This window comes from Leucopleurus acutus (genome assembly GCF_964270905.1).
Source record: "Leucopleurus acutus genome assembly, chromosome: X".
Classification (NCBI taxonomy): domain Eukaryota; kingdom Metazoa; phylum Chordata; class Mammalia; order Artiodactyla; family Delphinidae; genus Leucopleurus; species Leucopleurus acutus.
Window position 1 is genome coordinate 10,967,103 of NC_139148.1, and position 7,647 is coordinate 10,974,749.

Sequence of the window (7,647 nt, forward strand, 5' to 3'; positions counted from 1 at the left end):
GCCAGAAGGGAGTGGCAGGACATATTTAAAGTGATGAAAGGGAAGAACCTACAACCAAGATTACTCTACCTGGCAAGGATCTCATTCACATTCGATGGAGAAACCAAAAGCTTTACAGACAAGCAAAAGCTAAGAGAATAAAGCACCACCAAGCCAGCTCTACAACAAATGCTAAAGAAACTTCTCTAAGTGGGAAACACAGGAGAAGAAAAGGACCTACAAAAACAAACACAAAACAATTAAGAAAATTGTAATAAGAACATACATATTGATAATCACCTTAAACGTGAATGGATTAAATGCTCCAACCAAAAGACACAGGCTCACCGAATGGATACAAAAACAAGACCCATATAGATGCTGTCTACAAGAGACCCACTTCAGACCCAGGGACACGCATGGACTGAAAGTGAGGGGATGGAAAAAGATATTCCATGCAAATGGAAATCAAAAGAAAGCTGGAGTAGCAATACTCATATCAGATAAAATAGACTTTAAAATAAAGAAGGTTACAAGACTACATAATGATCAAGGGATCAATCCAAGAAGAAGATATAACAATTATAAATATATATGTACCCAACATAATATAGGAGCACCCCAATACATAAGGCAACTGCTAACAGTTATAAAAGAGGAAATCGACAGTAACACAAAAATAGTGGGGGACTTTAACACCTCACTTACACAAATGGACAGATCATCCAAACAGAAAATTAATCAGGAAACACAAGCTTTAAATGACACAATAGACCAGATAGATTTAATGGATATTTATAGGACATTCCATCCAAAAACAGCAGATTACACTTTCTTCTCAAGTGCACATGGAACATTCTCCAGGATAGATCACATCTTGGGTCACAAATCAAGCCTCAGTAAAATTAAGAAAATTGAAATCATATCAAGCATCTTTTCTGACCACAACGCTATGAGATTAGAAATCAATTACAGGGAAATAAACGTAAAAAACACAAACACATGGAGGCTAAATAATACGTTATTAATTAACCAAGAGATCACTGAAGAAATCAAAAAATACCTAGAGACAGATGACAATGAAAACACGACGAACCAAAGCCTATAGGATGCAGCCATAGCAGTTCTACAAGGGAAGTATATAGCAACACAATCCTACCTTAAGAAACAACAAACACCTCAAATAAACAACCTAACCTTACACCTAAAGGAACTAGAGAAAGAAGAACAAACAAAAGCCAAAGTTAGGAGAAGGAAAGAAATCATAAATATCAGAGCAGAAATAAATGAAACAGAAACAAAGAAGACAATAGCAAAAATCAGAAAAACTAAAATCTGGTTCTTGAGAAGATAAACAAAATTGATAAACCTTTAGACAGACTCATCAAGAAAAAGAGGGAGAGGACTCAAATCAATAAAATTAGAAATGAAAAAGGAGAAGTTACAACAGACACCGCAGAAATACAAAGCATCCTAAGAGACTACTACAGGCAACTCTATGGCAATAAAATGGACAACCTGGAAGAAATGGACAAATTCTAGGAAAGGTATAACCATCCGAGACTGAACCAGGAAGAAATAGAAAATATGAACAGACCAATCACAAGTAATGAAATTGAAACTGTGATTAAAAAATCTTCCAACAAATCAAAGTCCAGGACCAGATGGCTTCACAGGTGAATTCTCTCAAACATTTAGAGAAGAGCTAACACCCATCCTTCTCAAACTCTTCCAGAAAACTGCAGAGGAAGGAACAGTCCCAAACTCATTCTGTGAGGCCACCATCACCCTGATACCAAAACCAGACAAAGATACTACAAAAAAAGAAAATTACAGATCAATATCACTGATGAATATAGATGCAAAAATCCTCAACAGGGCTTCCCTGGTGGCGCAGTGGTTGAGAGTCCACCTGCCGATGCAGGGGACACGGGTTCGTGCCCCGGTCTGGGAAGATCCCACATGCTGCGGAGCGGCTGGGCCCGTGAGCCATGGCCGCTGGGCCTGCGCATCCGGAGCCTGTGCTCTGCAACGGGAGAGGCCACAGCAGTGAGAGGCCACAGCAGTGAGAGGCCCACGTACAGAAAAAAAAAAAAAAATCCTCAACAAAATACCAGCAAACAGAATCCAACAGCACATTAAAAAGATCATACACCATGATCAAGTGGGATTTATCCCAGGGATGCAAGGATTCTTCAGTATACACAAATCAATGTGAAACACCATATTAACAGATTGAAGAATAAAAACCACATGATCTTCTCAATAGATGCCAAAAAAGCTTTTAACAAAATTCAACACCCACTTAGGATAAAAACTCTCCAGAAAGTGGGCATAGAGGGAAACTACCTCAACACAATAAAGGCCATATATGACAAACCCACAGCAAACATTCTCAATGGTGAAAAACTGAAAGCATTTCCTCTAAGATCAGGAACAAGACAAGGATGTCCACTCTTGCCACTATTATTCAACATAGTTTTGGAAGTCCTAGACACAGCAATCAGAGAAGAAAAAGAAATAAAAGGAACACAAATTGGAAAAGAAGAAGTAGAACTGTCACTGTTTACAGATGACACGATACTATATATAGAGAATCCTAAAGATGCTACCACAAAACTACTAGAGCTAATCAGTGAATTTGGTAAAGTTGCAGGATACAAAATTAATGCACAGAAATCTCTTGCATTTCTGTACACTAATGATGAAAAATCTGAAAGAGAAATTAAGGAAACACTCCTATTTTCCATTGCAACAAAAAGAATAAAATACCTAGGCATAAACGTACCTAGGGAGACAAAAGACCTGTATGCAGAAAACTGTAAGACACTGATGAAAGAAATTAAAGACGATACCAACAGTTGGAGAGATATACCATGTTCTTGGATTGGAAGAATCAATAATGTGAAAATGACTGTACTACACAAAGCAATCTACAGATTCAATACAATCCCTATCAAATTACCTATGGCATTTTTTAGAGAACTAGAACGAAAAATTCTTAAAATTTGTATGGAGACACAAAAGACTCCAAACACCCAAAGCGGTCTTGAGGGAAAAAAGCGGAGCGGGAGGAATCAGACTCCCTGACTTCAGACTATACTACAAAGCTACAGTAATCAGGACAATATGGTACTGGCACAAAACCAGAAATACAGATCAACGGAACAGGATAGAAAGCCCAGAGATAAACCCACGCACCTATGGTTAACTAATCTATGACAAAGGAGGCAAGGATATACAATGGAGAAAAGACAGTCTCTGCAATAAGTGGTGCTGGGAAAACTGAACAGCTACATGTAAAAGAATGAAATTAGAACACTCCCTAACACCATATACAAAAATAAACTCAAAATGGATTAGAGACCTAAATATAAGACCGAACACCATAAAACTCTTAGAGGAAAAGACAGGAAGAACACTCTTTGACATAAATCACAGGAAGATCTTTTTTGATCCACCCCCTACAGTAATGGAGAGAAAAACAAAAATAAACAAATGGGACCCAATGAAACTTAAAAACTTTTGCACAGCAAAGGAAACTACAAACAAGATGAAAAGACAACACTCAGAATGGGAGAAAATATTTGCAAATGAATCAATGGACAGAGGATTAATCTCCAAGATATATAAACATCTCAATATTAAAAAACCAAACAATCCAATCCAAAACTGGGCAGAAGACCTAAATAGACATTTCTCCAAAGAAGACATACAGATTGCCAACGAACTCATGAAACGATGCTCAACATCACTAATTATTAGAGAAATGCAAATCAAAACTACAATGAGGTATCACCTCACACCAGTTAGAATGGGCATCATCAGAAAATCTACAAACAACAAATGCTGGAGAGGGTGTGGAGAAAAGGGAACCCTCCTACACTGTTGGTGGGAATGTAAATTGATACAGCCACTCTGGAGAACAGTATGGAGGTTCCTTAAAAAACTAAAAATAGAACTACCATGTGACCCAGCAATCCCACTACTGGGCATATACCCAGAGAGAACCATAATTCAAAAAGACACATGCATCCCAACGTTCATTGCAGCACTATTTACAATAGCCAGGACATGGAAGCAACCTAAATGCTCACTGACAGACGAATGGATAAAGAAGTTGTGGTACATATATACAATGGAATATTACTCAGCCATAAAAAGGAATGAAATTGGGTCATTTGTAGAGACGTGGATGGATCTAGAGACTGTCATACAGAGTGAAGTAAGTCAGAAAGAGAAAAACAAATATCGTATATTAACGCACATATGTGGAACCTAGAAAAATTGTACAGATGAACCGGTTTGCAGGGCAGAAATAGAGACACAGATGTACAGAACAAACGTATGGACACCAAGGGGGGAACATGGCAGAGGTAGTGGTGGGATGAATTGGGAGATTGCGATTGACGTATATACACTAAGATGTATAAAATGGATAACTAATAAAAAAATAATAGTAACTTCAACACTCACTGGGACTTTACACTTCTCAGTGCTTAGCTCAAACTAATAACAATTCTTCTATATTCTCTGAGCGCCTGTAACAGAAGGCAGGAAGACAGGACCCAGTCAAGGACTGGTTACAAGAAAAGTTTAGAGATCCCGTTTCTTTGGTACGCCACATGCTACCCACAACCATATTGGTCTATGCTTCCGCATTTGCCGCGCTTCACTTATGTTTCTCACTGACATCAGTTGATAAGTGATTGACAGCAGCACTTAGCCTCCATTCACATTCTGGCTCTTCCATTTCCTGGCTCTGTGCTCATGGACAACTTACCTAACCTTTCTATACTTGAGGGTCTTCCTAGGCAAAAGGGGGAGAATGATAGTGCATATTTCATGGGTTTGTTTGTTTTAGAGTTAAATGATACACGTGAAATGCTTGGCACAATGTCTGAGACACAGTAAATTCTCAAATGTTGAAGAGAGAACAAGCAAGTGCAAGTACACAGAGAGGAAGAGAGCCACTAGAAGTTCTATTTCCTTCCTTTATTCACCTAGAGTCCAAAGTGTAAAGAATACCAGAGAGGGAGGAGAAGCCAAGTGTAAAGAGAACCCAAGCCATGTTCTCCTCTTGGAAGAGAATGAGGGGAAAGAAAAGCAGCACAAAACCAGTGTAAGAGCAACTCGTAAATGGGTACAAAATTCCCAAGGGTAAGCCATTGCTATAGGGAGGGGGGCTGCTGGCTATTGGAGGCGACATGTAAACAATGTGGAGTGGCTCAACTGACAGCAAATGTTTGACTTCCAGACGTTTCTAGACGGTGGACTATGTGCCTAACTCAGTTTCTATGCCAACTGATAATATATCATTGAACTCCTGCTATGATGCTGGCGCTGGTAACCCAAAGAACATTTAAGGGCTCAGGGTTTTGGACTTGGGGGGGCATAGGCATAAATTGCAACCTGGGGGAGAATGAATGTGAATAAAAAAGGCAGCAAGAGTTCAAGCTGTCTCATGAAAAGTGCCAAATCAGGGCTACAGGGAGAAGATCTCACCGAAGTCACTGAGAGAGAGCTGCCTAGTGAAGGGGTGATTTAAGCCAGGCATTGAAGGTTGAGTAGGGGGTTAACTGAAGTGTGCCACAGTAGTATATTATGATAGAAAGAACACTCACTCTTGTCTCAAACAGGACTGGGTTAGAAGCCAGGTTCCATCCCTCATCAGCTGCATTTACTAAATAATACATATTTTCAATAGTATTGTGGGGAATATTTGGTAAGTATCTAGTACAGTATCTGGCATATAATAGAACCTCAAAAATAATAGCTACTATTGGTAACCATAGAGTCTTGGAGTATTTTTTTTTATGCTGCTGCTGCCTTGAGCACTGGTAAGCACAACTATTTCATATTTCTCCTCTGTGACCCTGGGTAGCAGTGGTGAATATCTGCAGAGGTTTCTGCATACATCTCCCTGGAAATACCATAGGGAAAGGACACAGGCCTAATTCAGAATATTCAGAGGCCCATAACAGAAGCAATGGAACACGTTCAAGCCAGCAGCCACAGAAACCTTCAAGCCAAGGTCCTTGGAAGGGCTGAATTATAAACCTGAGGCACTTTCCCTTCATCTTTCCTTCCTTCTCCTCCTTCAATCCTTCTTCTCCTTCCTCTGCCTCAGGGGGCAACGTGGACCGCCAGCTGCTTTGCTCTTCCCATCCATGGGTAAAGGCAACAGTCCGATCAAACTCCTAAACACTAAGATTCAAGGAATTTATTAAGTTATTTTCCCCACAGATATTGGTGTTTAAAATATTTCAAGGGATGGGCAATGTTTAATGTAAGTCATGCATATCTGACAGTAAGAGTTTGGGTTTTAGCAATGAGTCAACGGATAAGGTTGACAGTGGGGTAGTTATGACTAAAAATACTGAATTCATTTCCATGGAGAAAAGCATGGTGGAAGGGAGGAGTGCTCGGCATTTAGAATTGTGGGAACTACCTTAAAAATCTCAACACTGGCACTTTTTAGTTATTGAGCCTTGTCAAGTCATTTTACCTCCCTGTTCTCGTTTTCTAAACTGAGTAACCCTTACCTTATACAGGATGTCCTGAGGGTTAGACAAGCACTTCTCAAATTTAATGTGCACACAAACCACTTGGGCATCTTATTAAAATACAGATTCTGATTCTGGAGCTCTGGAATGGGGCCTGAGGTTCTGCATTTCTAATGAGCTCTCAGATGGTGTCAATGCTGCTGATCCAGGGACCATATTTTGAGGAGCAAGAGACTGCTAGATAATGTAATTAATGATAAAGTGGGCTTTCTTCCTGCACAATTTGGTGGGAAGAGATCATTTCTCGCCCTTGGCTTGCTCCCAGTGACAAAAATAAAGGCAAGTCGAGGCTGGAGAAATGGAGAGAATCAAAAATTGCTACCAAGGTTTGGGGAGGGAGCTACTACTGAAGCAAAAAGGCTGAAAATGGTATTTTGTCACCTTGAAAGGAGCTGCTCGGGAATCTCCAGGCCAGGGTTGCTCGAGGGGCGGTCAATCGCATTATGATTTTTCCTCTTCCAAGCACCGAGCACTGGCTGCCTGTGTCTCTAATGGAGGCTGCCTCATTCCATTGCTGCCTTGAGTTGCTGTTCACTTGCTCCTTCTTCATTTGGTTGTAAACATAATTGATGTTTACTTTAAGGAAAATAATCCCTTAGTTTCAATCTTCTCACACGTTATTCCATTTCTATAAATATGAGTGTGCTCGATTGCTAAAGGTTTGCTTCCTAAGTGTATTCCTTTCTCCTCTCAGAATTGTTCCTGTCCTATGCTTCATCCTTTCTCTCTGTTTGTGGAGACAGGCAACCTTCCAGAAAAAGAATTCAGAATAATGATAGTGAAGATGATCCAGGGCCTCGGAACAAGAATGGAGGCAAAGATCGAGAAGATGCAAGAAATGCTTAACAAAGACCTAGAAGAATTAAAGAACAAACAAACAGAGATGAACAATACAATAACTGAAATGAAAACTATACTAGAAGGAATCAACAGCAGAATAACTGAGGCAGAAGAATGGATAAGTGACCTGGAAGACAGAATGGTGGAATTCACTGCTGTGGTAAAATGTACATTCTTGAGGAACTGACTCCGGTGTCAACTGCAGCCACATCATTAACCTTCTCTCGTTGACAGGCTAAATTATCCTAGAGCTGAAAAACAT